Below are 14,686 nucleotides of genomic sequence, written 5' to 3' on the forward strand. Positions count from 1 at the left end.
TATTGTATCATGGTGAAGGCAACAGGTGGAGGGGCATTTAAATTTGCAGATCTATTTAAAGAAAAACTTGGTATTAGTCTTGACAAGGTAGAGGAAATGGGCAGCCTTGTATCAGGAGCAAACTTTCTTTTAAAGGTGGGATTCTTACACCATATGGAAACTTATGACACAAATAAATCCTTTATTTTTTCTTAAAATAAATGAATACAGTTCTAGTATTTCTTATAGGCTTAAGTTGGTGTTAAATTTTTAAGTTACATTATTGATTTAAACCTCCTTCTGATAGTCAGTGCCATCTGAAGCTTTCACATACGTGAATGGCCAGAGGAATTACGAGCAGATTGACCACAACGATCTATATCCATATCTCCTTGTTAATATTGGGTCCGGTGTAAGCATGATAAAGGTAATTTCAGTATTCACTTTTTAGTAAGTCCTGTTTTTGTTTACAGTTGTAGTAAATGTTCATCTTCTTAGTGATCATATACTGCTGTTTTATTGATATCTTCTAGTTTTAGTTTTTTTCATGTATGGCTAAAAAGTTAATACGCATTAAGATACTCAAATTTTTATTATGAGCTTTTAGGTTGATGGCGATGGCAAGTTTGAAAGAGTCAGTGGAACAAGTGTAGGTGGAGGCACATTTTGGGGTTTGGGGAAGCTTTTAACAAAGTGTAAGAGGTTAGCTGATTACTTTTCTTCCTTTTTTTTTTTTGAAAAAAACAAGGATATTTTAGACATTTTACATGCATTTCACTGTAAAACCTGAAGCCAAGGACCATGCGTGTTACACTTTCAAAATAGTTGTGACCATAAGTAAACTAGTTTTTAAACGTATGGACCCAACCTGCAATATGGGCATACCACATGGACCATTCGAGTAATTAACTCTTTGTTTTCTTTAACATTTTTCTTCAGCTTTGATGATTTGCTGGAGATGAGTCATCAAGGAAACAACAGAGTGATTGATATGCTTGTTGGAGATATATATGGTGGAATGGACTACCTAAAGGTACCTGGATTTATCATGCAACTTATTTATTTCTTCTGGTTATGAAGTTTGGCTATAAGAGAAAAGTTAAAAACAAGAAACATAATATCATAAATTCTTATAATCGCTATACATTTATACCTTTATGGCAGCAACTCATGTTTTTACAACTGAAGCAAATACATTATGTATTGTAAAACAAGAGATTTAGCATATGATTAAGCTGTTGATAATGTATGTGCAAAGTGTGTAATGTGTCGGTCCAATAATTTCAAGGCAATGATGATCTTGTGTAGTTTCCATATTAATATTATATTCTTGTTAGTGACTTTGTTTCAAATTTGGAACAGATTGGTCTATCTTCAACAACTATTGCATCCAGCTTTGGGAAAGCAGTATCAGACAATAAAGAGCTTGAAGAGTACAAGCCAGAAGATGTAGCAAGGTCTCTCTATTGAGGATGATTTCCAACAATATAGGACAGGTGAATTATAATAATTTGAACTTTTATCATCACATAGATATATAATCTATTGTTCCTACCTGGTAGCTTTACTAGATGCTAAGCAATTAATGCGGAAAAATACCGGATATCAGGCAAGGACCTATATTTGAGATATCTGTTATCGCGGTGAGATATCGGTATTTTAATATCATGTAAAATTCATATATATAACAATTTACCACTAATAATTCAGTACATTGACAAATTAACCTTTTGCAACTTACAAAACACTAGCAATCATAGTAAGTAGGAACTGATTAAGACTTAAAATTTAAATTGAACATAAAAAATTGATAATTAAGACTAAACAGGAATATCGGTGATATATCGGTTCAATATCGGTCAATATCGCCGATATTATCGGTACCGATATTTTACCAAGGGACCGATAACTGATATATATGTTGGTGATATATCGTTGATATCGACTGCATAGACTAGATGACTGGTTTCTTGCTTGTGTGGCACCTTGTATGATGAGGTGGCTTATCAATAAATTACCAAACTAGACCATATATATTGTTAGTTGTATTTAGTTATAATTAGGGTTTTAGCCCATATAGTTGACTAAAGCCCATGGGCCTTTTATGGGTTGATAGCTAGGGTTTATTTATGTATAAATAGATGTAGTTGTTTATGTATTTCTCACACCTTTAAGTAATAAACATTACTTTCACTACAACCATCTTCTTTACATGGTATCAGAGCTACGGCTCTCGATCCAAACCCTAGCCGCGATCTGACCCGAACCCGAGTCTGACCAGCCGTCACCAGCAGCCTTCAGATCTGAAACAAGCCCTTGCCTTGTTGTTCTGTCCTGTCACGAAATCTTTTTTTTTTCGACCGCGAAAGTACTGTTCACCGACGAGCACTGTTCACGCCGGAATCACTGTTGATCGGAAAACTGTTCACGCGCGGAAGCACTGTTCACCCGGAGTACTGTTCATTGCCCGGAAATCACTGTTCACGCGGAAATCACTGTTCACGCCGGAAAATACTGTTCTGCCGGAAGTCACTGTTCACTGCCGGAAGTTACTGTTCGTTTGCCGGAATTTCTGTTCACTGCCGGAAAGTTACTGTTCACTGCCGGGATTAACTGTTCACGACGATTAACTGTTTATGCCGGAATCTGTTCCCGCCCTCCACCCGCACTTGTTACTGTTCACAGTCAATTTTCAGTTTCGTGTATCACTATGGACGAAAATACATACATGTATACATTTACTAAAGAGGAGCATGATCTTATTCAACGGTTTCTTACCTCCCACTTGCCTCATCCTCAAACCAGCTCGGCACATTCAGGTAAACCTTCTAGCCTTGACTTATCATGTGTGATTGATTCTGGAGCCACACATCACATGACTGGGAATCGGGGTATTTTTTCTAGTCTTCAAAATGTTTCCCATGCACCGGTACGTCTTGCCGATGGATCTTCATGTCTCGTTCTCGGCATAGGATCCATCAGTAACTCGGAAAACCTAAAACTGTCTTCTATCCTATTTGTTCCTAAATTTCCTACCAGTCTTTGTTCAGTGAGTTAGATTACCAAACAAAACAACTGTTCTGTGACCTTTTACCCAACTCACTGCGTTTTTCATGAACTAGGAACAAACCGGGTAATTGGTACTGGTTTTGAATCAGGAGGTCTCTATCGTATATCCCCGTTTTCGCATCCTGTAGCAAACTTATGTGATTCCGCTGTCAGGGAGGCTCACTGTCGGTTAGGTCATCCCTCTACAGCGGTTCTGAGGCAAATGCGACCAGATTTACCACTTTCGTCTTTTAATTTTCATTGTGAGTCGTGTCAACTTGGTAAACAAACCAGGCGTCCCTATCCCCCTAGGGTGCCCAATCGAGTCAGTTCTTGTTTTGAACTGTTGCATTCTGATGTATGGGGTCCTTGCCCTATCAAATCTACGTTGGGTTTTGAATATTTTATTACCTTTATTGATGACTATTCTCGCACTATTTGGGTTTATTTGTTGAAATCTCGTAGTGAGGTATTTTCCATATTTCGAGAATTTAATGCTTATGTTCAAAACCAATTTAACACCACCATTAAAACTTTTCGATCTGATAATGCTAAAGAATATTTTTCCACCGACTTTTCTTCATACTTAAAAACCAACAGCATTATTCATGAATCATCGTGTGCTTATACATCTCAACAAAATGGTGTGTCCGAACGCAAAAATCGTCACATATTGGATGTTGCTCGCACAATCATGATCCAATCACGTGTTCCTCATCGTTTTTGGGGAGATGCCGTTCTCACTGCAACATATCTGATTAACCGCATGCCCTCAACCGTTCTTCATGGTAAAACACCGTTTTCTGTACTATTTCCCAACGATGATCCATTTCCTCTCGCACCTAAAGTATTTGGTTGCGTCGCCTATGTTCATGACCATAGGCCAAAAACCATCAAACTTGATCCCCGAGCCATTCGTTGTGTCTTTCTTGGTTACTCACGGGTTCAAAAAGGGTATCGATGCTATAGCCCATCACTTCACCGATACTTTACCAGTGCCGATGTCACTTTTCACGAGTCTCCTTACTTTCTCCAGTGTTCCACTCCTGTTTCTGACCCGTTTCCCGACTCGATATACCCACATCTCCCTTCATCCCCACCATTCCTGTGTCAATTCCTTCTACCGATCCAATCTCTACTGATTCTGACCCACCGACAGAATCTCCGCCACTGCTTTTCACATATGCTAGGCGGGGTAGGGGTCAAACATCAGCGACTCTTGATTCACACCCTGGCCACGACCCCGAAATACCCTCCGATACTCCGTCTACATCTGAGCAATCCACACCTCTCACTAATACATCCTTACCCGATCCAACGACCTCTGTTACACCCGTTTATGATCCTCCTGGTGCCCCACTTCCCGATATACCTATTTCCTTTCGCAAGGAACCCCGGAAATGTACTCGTTACCCAATTCAGGACTATGTTGCCTACACCCACCTAACTCCTTAATCTCATGCGTACACCACTACCCTTGATTCCTACCCGATTCCCAAGAATGTGACGAGCGCTCTCGCTCACCCAGGATGGAGACAGGCTATGGAAGATGAAATTGGGGCTCTAAAGTCCAATCATACATGGGATCTTGAAACACTTCCTAAAGGGAAGCGTATTGTTGGTTGTCGTTGGGTGTTTACAGTTAAACTACACCCGGATGGCTCCTTACACCGCTTAAAGGCTCGGTTGGTTGCAAAAGGGTATTCTCAGGCATATGGCATTGATTACGATGAAACCTTCTCTCCGGTTGCTAAAATGCCATCTGTCCGTATTTGTATCGCTCTTGCTGCCATTAATCATTGGCCGCTCCATCAGCTTGATGTCAAGAACGCCTTTCTTAATGGTGTTCTTGAGGAGGAGGTATATATGGAGCAGCCCCCAGGGTTCGTTGTTGAGGAGGAGGCCTCGAAAGTTTGCAGACTACGTCGTTCTCTATATGGTCTTAAACAGTCTCCCAGGGCATGGTTTGGTCGATTCTCTAGTGTTATGGGACAGTTTGGGATGACTCGGAGTGCCTACGATCACTCTGTCTTCTTTAGACACCAGAAAGGAAAGAGGATTATCGTAGTTGTTTATGTGGATGACATTATAATCACAGGTGATGACGAGGTCGGGATTATCGAACTCAAGCAGTTTCTTCAGTCTCAGTTTCAGGTCAGCGACTTAGGTCGATTGAGGTATTTCCTTGGCATAGAAGTATCCCGCTCTCCACAAGGAATACTTCTCTCCCAACGAAAGTATGTTCTTGATATGTTAATTGAATGTGGCTTACTGGGTTGTAAACCTGTTGATACCCCAATGCTTCCTACAAAGAAATTCCTCCCAAAGGAAGGAGATCCAATGAAAGATCCTGAGCGATACAGACGGTTGGTTGGTTGGTAAACTTAATTATTTAACCGTCACACGACCGGATATCTCCTTTACTGTCAGTGTTCTGAGCCAATTTATGGCTACACCATACACCGGTCACTGGGATGCTGCCATTCGTGTCTTAAGATATCTTAAGACCTCACCTGGCTTGGGTATATTATACTCCGATCAGGGTCATTGTCGTGTAGGTGCCTTCACGGAAGGAGATGGTCGGATATCAGGGTTCTCAGATGCAGATTGGGCAGGTTGTCCGATTTCTCGACGATCTACCACTGGATATTGTGTGTTTGTTGGAGGAAATCTTGTATCATGGAAGAGTAAGAAGCAACACACGGTTTCCCAGTCGAGTGCCGAATCGGAATATAGAGCCATGGCAGATGTAACATCAGAGATGGCATGGGTTCGTCGTCTTCTCAGAGAGCTCGGGGTTGTTTCTAATGACTTGATGAGGTTATACTGTGATAGTCAGTCAGCCATTCACATAGCCAAGAATCAAGTATTTCATGAGAGGACAAAACATATTGAGGTCGACTGCCACCTTATCAGAGATCGAGTAGTAGGCACACAAACTGATCCTCCTTCCATTCAACCAGTTCATGTGAAGACAAATTTTCAGCTAGCAGACATTCTAACTAAACCGCTCCGGAAAGCTCAGATAGATTTTATTTGTAACAAGTTGGGCATGATTAACATCTATGCTCCAACTTGAGGAGGAGTGTTAGTTGTATTTAGTTATAATTAGGGTTTTAGCCCATATAGTTGACTAAAGCCCATGGGCCTTTTATGGGTTGATAGCTAAGGTTTATTTGTGTATAAATAGATGTAGTTGTTTATGTATTTCTCACACCTTTAAGTAATAAACATTACTTTCACTACAACCATCTTCTTTACATATATATATATATATATATAGTTACCGATGTAGCCATTTCTGAACAACATCAGTTTTTTACCAGCTTTGTTGGTTGTCTGTCCTCTAAATTACCAAACTAGTCCGCTCAAGAAAAGTATAATTACCAGATATGCAACGTAGAGGGTAACTTTAGGCCAATATAGGGTAACTAGTATATCAAAATGCATATAAGAGGGTAACAAACTTTTAAAAAAGTTTAGAAGGTTATTTTTGACATAAGTATGCTAAACTTTTCGGTTAATTTTGTTATAAATATATTACCCTTATTATGCAAAAGTAAAGTGCATGCCTGAAATAAACATCAGCACATAGCACCTTACCGTTTAATAATATCATAATTATTATAATAAAACAATTTAGAAGGTTGTATGCATGAAATACTTTTTGGGTGTCAGCTAATCCTTTATACTTGACTCGTTATAGATAAAATATAACCCAAATCGAGCCATTTATAACAAACAGGTCGAAATTGCGACCTCTATTGTAGTATGTCATGGTAATTTGAAATGTTTAGAATGAATCACATTGTAGAATGTGCCATTTTATTGCGATTACTCACATCACTTTTTGCTGCATTTCGACGAGTATTCAAGGTAAAGTGCAAGTTTATGTTGATTAATATTTGTTCTTGATATGCTGTGCTCTTTTCAGATTGCTTACTTGAATGCACTTCAATTTGGTCTCAAAAAGATATTCTTTGGGGGATATTTTATACGCGGTCATGCTTACACCATGGACACAATATCCGTGGCAGTTGATTTCTGGTAATTATAGGACATTATAGTTTCTATATCTCATGCTAATGTTCACAAGCACCAATGGAAAGGTTTTTACCTATTAAAAACACACTTTGGATGGTTTTCTAACCCGTTTGACTTTTCAACCCATTTTACCTGTCGTCTATCTAGCTATTTTTTTCATCCATATCAACCAGTTATAGCTAAAATACCTTTTTAGGTCAAAACGCGAGGCTAATTTTTTATTTGACCCGTTTTCAGGTCGAAAGGCGAAGCAAAAGCAATGTTTTTAAGGCACGAGGGATTCCTCGGGGCGTTGGGTGCGTTTACGAACTATCAACTTGTTGAACAATCTTCTTTCACCACAGAAGATAACAACCGAAACATGGTTGTTGAAGATTTAAATGATAATGGAATTATCGAGTGTCATGTAAGGGCCAGCAACTAAATACAGGTTACATAGTTAATTACAGTTTAAACCAAGATAAAAATTCAAAGCTAACTTCTTGTTCATTTGTGAGTCCTGATTATATTATTATATGTTGTGATAGTGGGCCCCATTTTTAAATTTTAAATGTGTCTGTATGTGCATTTATGTTGCTGTAGTTTGTATTTATGCATGTTTCCATGAATATAACCATAGCAGCATTGACAGGTCTATAAAGGCGGTTTGTCACTTAACCCCAATTTTTAAATTTTTATTTATTTTTTTGAATTTTAATGCATTACATGTGACTCAATATGTGTGTTACAACTTACAAATGAGAAGATTGCATTTGTTCATCAAGGAATTGTGAGTCTTTTGAGGATAATGCTTTTGGGTTTGAATCCCAAAACCCATAGGTGAATAGCCCCTTTTACTTACACTTGATTTTTTAAAAAGTTATCGTAAGAATATGAGCATGGTAAGTAAATAAAAGTGTGATGAAGAAAAGATAACATCGGACGGAATTCAGGGGAGGCTTTGAGGGCGGGTAATGGGGTGCCCGGCCGGGACACGTTTTTTTTAAGGACACAATTTTTTTTGGATATTATATATACATATATAACTTTAGAACACATGGAACTTTTATTAGCCCACCATTTTTGTAATACCCACACACTTTATAGGCCATTTTTTAAAATTATCCAAAGATTTATACTTTTATAGGGTTGTTAAGACTGTTAAGATCCATTTCTTTTAATTAATCAATATTAGCCTATTAGGTATGCATATATGTGTCTTTAGTGAAAGAAGGAACCGGGTCTCTTATTAACGGTATCAATGGCAGAGACTAGAGACGGTTTAAACACCCAATTGTTATGGGCTCAAGTCGTAGAAAGTATAAGAAGTTTGTCTTAAAAAGTAAAAAAAATATCTATGTGCAAGCAACCAGGCTCAAAATGGTGAGACTCATGAACCATCAAGTTCTTAACATTTCCCGTGTAGCAAGCACTTTTTTAGAATGGGTTAGTCCTCTTTATACATTAACTAACATGAGACGAGTTAAAAAGTTTAGTGCAAGTTTTAGTTCATAGCAAGACAAGTTAATTATGTGTATAGTTTGAAGAAAGTAACTAACTACCATATATAAAATCATAAAATATTAAGTAATTAAACAAGTCAGTGCCGTTTAGAGTGCTAGAAGCAGAGCCAAAACATCCGAGCTCAAACTTATAAGTTAAATGAGCCGAGTTTGGTTTTGACTTGACTCGACTTATTTATAATTCTATGAGTAAAAACAAGCTGAGCATGCTTTTATTACGAATGAAAACCTTTCATTATTTGTAATAAATAATAATTTCTCCCTCTTCATAATTTTGTTGGCATGGCCTGTCACTCAACTTTATATATTACAGAGGCTATCATTCTAAAACTTCCCCAACCATTCGACTGTTGTACCAATGTACTGTACTATATACTATTATGTATTTATATTCGGAGTCCATTTATATGCTTCCATCGGAAAGTTAGTTGAGCACTTAAGCAAGTGTTTCCCTTATCAATATGATATTATGATCTCATCTCTCTTTTCTCATATTGGCCCCTCTTTGTTAGTTTTTATTTGGGATGTCATCTTCATAAATCACATCCATAGTGTTTAGGTTTATAGGATTTTAATAATCACTGATATTGGACGATAATAATCTTTATTCATTTTATCATCGTTGGTGGTCCTAAATTTAAAAAAGTTTGCCCCCAATGGTCCCCCGTTAAAAATGACTTAACGGCATTATACTTTTTTCCGAATTTCAAACTAATGTTTTAGGGTTTTTGATCGGAAGGAGGATACGAGTCGATTGATGTAAAGCTTCGTTCGAAACGGTGCTCCAAAACGATGAAACAATGCTTCAACTCGGTTTTTTGAACTTACAATTAACAAAAATCAAGTCGTTTGGATCAACGTTACGAGCTAAGTTTTACATCAATTGACTCGTATCCTATTTTCGAACAAAAGCCCTAAAAAAATAGTTTGAATTCGAAAAAAGTATAACTCCGTTAAGTCATTTTTAACGGGGGACCATTGGGGCCAACTTTTTAAAATTTGGGACTGCCAGCAGTGATAAAATGAATATGGATTATTATCGGTCAATACCAGTCAATTGGGATTATTAAAATCCAATAAACCTAATGTTTATACTTTTATGCAAGTCTATATGGCTCGCATAGACATGTATGAGTCATATAGATCACGCATTACTAACAAGTGTACGAAGAGAAAACAAGGAGACAACTTTTGCAGTCAATACAACTCATATAGGCACTGATGTCTAGTATAGTTCTTCGTGACTCTATATAACTCGTATAGACCTTATACTACTTGTATAGCTCTTCGTGGATGAACTATACGCCTCGTATAGTCGTATAGGCCATAATATCTCACTCTTGTTCAATTTTATCAAACTTTTCACCTTCACTTGTATACATACTATATGACTCGTGCAGGTTTTTGTCAATGCCATCTGACACAATCATCAATCGACTTGTTTTTAATCATCCTCTACATAATCAAATAAATTGTTTTTAACGAACATCTCTATCATCAAACGACTATATTTTTACAACTTTTAATTAATCAAACGCTCATGTAATTTTAAGTTATGTGCTTTTAATTTAAAAGCAATTCAGATGTTATCTATTAAATTTTATGTTTTTTATTAACAACTTTTAATTTATTAAACAAAAAAATATGTCTATACGACTTGTATAGACCTATACGGCTTGTATAGGCCTATACAGTGCGTATAGAGTTATACGAGGCACCAGAAACAAAAACCGACGCCTTCCTGAATAAACTGGCACGGCCCAAGGCCTATACGACTGTAACATCATGAAATTTCTAACTTAAATTTTTGCCAAAAATGTTAATGTTCAAAAGTTCAGGGACTTTATGAAATTATGATTTTTCATTTTCTTCGGGCGACACGAGGTATTAGTTAAACTCTCTTCGCACGAACGAAGATTGCAGGCACATAACCCAAGGCTGTTTCGCGTTACGCGAAACCTCATTAAGTAATTGGGAACACGTGGCACGATCGTACATGCCACGTGTAAAATTGCGGCAGAGAGCCGGTTCGCGCGACGCGAAGAAATAGGAACTTTGTCCTTTGCGCGACGCGAAGGAGCAAATTTCACCTATAAAAAGGAAGTGACGAGTTTGAGCCAATTCACTCAAAATCTCACCTTCATTCTCACACACATAGCATAGGAAAGCGTGCCTGATAGCTGTGACGTTTTGAGACCTTGTTTTCTTGAGATTCGTGCAAGAATTGGAGTCCTGACGCTTTGTTGATCAGCTAAGCGAGTTAGAAGCAAGACTTTACCAATCAAACAATCACTCTTATCTAGTGTTAGCATTCCCGAGTGTCACACCCCGACCAAAGGCGGCGGAACATGCCGAGGTATAACGATTGTTCATAAGCACATGACACTAATTAAAGTGACAGTATTTAATAAACTCATTTCATTTCACAACATCGAAAATGTCACATAACAATTATCCATAAAATAACCATAAACAAGATATCACAAAATATGGCAAATTTGATATTGTTCATTTTTACTAATATCATAAGGTCTTTGATGTCGTTTTCTTCACAATCATAAATCAACCAAGATGCAAACCTGCAACATTTCATAAAATAAAGTTTGTCAACACAAAGGTCGGTGAGCAATTCATAAGTTTAATCATATTAGTATATAATAAAGATAGCCACAAAACTTGCATACGAAACGATAAATAAAAGTGGTAATTTGGATAAATAGATATCGCTAAACACATTAGCGACACCTAGCTATAAGGGGATGCCAAATAGTCTAGGATTTTATAGTTATCGTTAATTGCATTACGTTAACGACACCTTGCTATAAGGGGATGCCAAATAGTCTAGGATTTTATAGTTCCACCAACCAAAAGCGATAAACACATAGGCATATAAGCATAGAACACCAAATCGAGCAATTATTTAGGTAAAGTATACAACTACGTTTGTAGTTTAAGATTCAAATATAAAGCATTTTGTTGAATAAGTATGAAATGTCACCCCCAAAATAAAAGATGGAAAATGGGGTATGAAGTACTCACCTTCAAGTAGTAAACTTGAAAGATGATAATTTGGAGATTTGTCAGAACGACAAGTTTAATGCACAATGCCTAAAAAGAAAAGAAGTCTTGAATTTAGAAAGGTTGTCTTGAAGATCTTTAAACAAAATAAATGTTGAGAAATGTAAATAATTAAAGTTCAAGGTTTAAAATGTAACTATTTAAGAATTTATAATAATAGCCCTTTAAAAATGTAAATTTGCTCGAAATCGGGTTAAAGTATCTAACCTTAATATTTACTCAACTTATGTTAAGTAATAAGGTGGGTAAAATGCAAGAATGCAAATCCCTTTGGAATAAAGATACTAAAACGGTTTTTTTTATCGAGTGTTCGGGTTGTCGGTTCGGGTCTTGATAATTGGTCAAACCCAAAGTCAACTTTCCAAAATATTGAATGTTATGAGATAACTCAATAAAATTTAATAAGACTTAACCAAGTATGTAGTTCCATTGTTTTAGAACTAACAACGCATGTTAAGCGAGTGTTCGGTTTTGTCGGTCCAAACTTTGTTATGAGATCAAGTTGGATCCAACATTTCCAAGTACTTAAGAAAATATTTAAAAATCAATTTGTAACTATTTTTAAAGACATATACAAGTCTTGATGACTAAAAAAAACACACTTGTGTGTCTTAAGCGAGTAAGAATCGGTTTGGTTTCCACATGTCCAACCACTAAAGAACTTGTATAATAATGTACAAATAAAAAAAATACTTTAAGTTTTACAACCAAAAGTTAACAATAAAGTCTTTAAACAAAAGTTCGGTTTTCGGTTCGGATCGTGTTTCGGGTTAAGACCGAGGTAAGATTCTACAAACCCATAACCATAGAATTTGTAAAAATGATTTTAGAAACTTAGATATAACAATAAGCATGTTTAAACAATTATTTAACAAAACTAGTAACAAAGTTCGGTTTACGATTTAGAGCTATTTACGGTTAAACCGAAGCATAGACTCTTTAAAACCCATAACCATGGAACTTGTAAACATGACCAACAAACAAAAATAAGCAAGATTAATATGTATCAACAAGTTATATAGATGTATATATATCAAGGACACGAAGTCCTCCATGAAGCCTTGCCTTATGAGGTCCGAAACCTCACCGACCGGAATCGAAGAAGTAACTATCAAAGGTAAACAAGGGGTGTATATTATATATATGTTGCACAACCATAAACAAGTATTAATAAGGCTACATAAACTAATTAAGATGAAAAACTAAAAACCTTCAAAAACACTTAAGAAGATAACCTTGAATCTTTGATGTTTGAGAGAGTTTTTTTTTTGGAGTTGTAGCAAGGGAAAATGAAGAGGAAAGGTGGTGTATATATAGGGTAATGTTGATGGTCAAATATGGGTGTGAGACACAAGAGTTTTCATGCAAAATGGATCAAGACAAAAACACAAAACAACAAAAAATATAATAATAAAATAAATAAATAAATAAATAAAAATAAAAAATAAAAGTAGGATGTTTTCAAGACCCAACAAATGTGAAACAATATTGTAACATAAATCAATCATTTTGATTATAACATAAGCTTCGGTTTACAAATCGGGTCGGTTTACATAATAAACAAATACAAAAACGAATACAAATAAGACCCGAAATTGACGAATGTCACACCGAGTATTCACTAAGGTAGAAATTAAGTTTAAGTTATTTCAAATATATTATGAATAGCTTAGACTTAGTCAAGGCTATAGTCTTTTAATCTTGAAAAGATTTTCAAAGCATTCACAAAAAGGTTTTCCAATAAACATTACTTCTATAAGATGTAATGTTATATAAAATTATATTTTTGACGGACATGTAGTAACTGGAAGGGGGATATCATTAATAGACTCTTCTTGCTTAAGGTAAGTAATTCGTACAAATCGCAATCAACTACGTGACTTGTTTACTTACCTGGAGAAGTTTGGCAACATGATAGAACCTATTAGGTCAAAGCATGCTATATCAAACACCACACAAATATAGATATGATTTTAAAATACAAACATTCATAAACCTAATCAAGGTTAAAACCAGACTTAAAGTCTGCAGTCTAATCAAGAAACACCATCAAGCTAATCATTCAAAGCCTATTTATTTATAGGTTAACATCATTCACATTCAAGAAGGTTTATCAATCAATCACACCGACAGTACAGGTGAATACATTAAATATTTACAAACAGTCAAAACATATTTATACTCTATAAGATAAGCAGGTTTTTTTATCTTAAAGAGTCAGTCAAACATTACATGAGATTACGTGATCTTTTAAACGAAATAATACAAATTAGAGAATAAGAATAACTCAGACTGAATATACATGTGTATGAATCCAAACATAACTGTTTAGCCTAAACAGTCAAAGGCTACATGGCCGCGGGCTAAAAGTCATATCTACTTCTCTGGTATGGGCTACGTGGCTCAGAGAAACTTGTGTGTGTATATTGTTACAGATACCGGAAATAGAAATATTTCTGTTGAGCTTGTCAAGAAAACTATATTTGTATTATAATTGTTATTTAAATGCTTTTAGAGTCAACGTTTCACCAGCACATAGCTGACATATTTTATTTTCCATTGCAGATAATTAAGTTTGACGTTAACTAGCAAGGAATAGAGTCGTCAAGGAGATAGAAGCTTGGAGTACAAAATGGCTCTATTTTAATTATGAAATTCTTATAATATAAAAACAATATTTTGTAAACACATACTTGGGCATTTAATTCCCAAATAAAATTTTAATGTAAATTAATATTATAAAAGAATAAAGAAATAGAAAATGATGATAATGAAAGATTTCAATATACCTTCAACGTCATGCTACATTGCGACATTTAATACGATCGATCTGAACATATTCCTTTATACTTATCTTGTATGTGTTTTAAATATTTTGGAGATACGTCATACATGTTAGTATAACTTTAACAACATTGTAATGTCTTTTGTTTTTGTTTTATTTTTTTCTGCAACATAAATTATACAAACGTTTAAAAACAATGATGGCATGATTGACCTTAGATCCCCCCCTCTCCCCCATAAATTTCTGATGG

The 14,686-nt window shown here is 35.9% G+C and overlaps 1 protein-coding gene and 1 pseudogene across 2 annotated transcripts in view; both read left to right on the plus strand.

Moving 5' to 3' along the window:
- Positions 1-7,504, plus strand: part of LOC143544255 (pantothenate kinase 1-like) — a 12,067-nt pseudogene extending 4,563 nt beyond the window's left edge. The window contains exons 4-10 of the transcript XR_013137219.1: positions 19-135; positions 287-406; positions 587-681; positions 919-1,012; positions 1,342-1,475; positions 6,962-7,074; positions 7,309-7,504. The product of XR_013137219.1 is annotated as a pantothenate kinase 1-like (transcript). The remainder of the gene's footprint in view (positions 1-18; positions 136-286; positions 407-586; positions 682-918; positions 1,013-1,341; positions 1,476-6,961; positions 7,075-7,308) is intronic.
- The window catches only part of LOC143544258 (ubiquitin-ribosomal protein eS31 fusion protein), a 97,145-nt gene that overhangs the window by 9,220 nt on the left and 73,239 nt on the right, over positions 1-14,686 (plus strand). The window lies entirely within an intron of this gene.

Source organism: Bidens hawaiensis, unplaced genomic scaffold (assembly GCF_021521415.1).
Source record: "Bidens hawaiensis isolate Kalapana, Puna unplaced genomic scaffold, B.hawaiensis_p1.1 tig00013505_1, whole genome shotgun sequence".
Classification (NCBI taxonomy): domain Eukaryota; kingdom Viridiplantae; phylum Streptophyta; class Magnoliopsida; order Asterales; family Asteraceae; genus Bidens; species Bidens hawaiensis.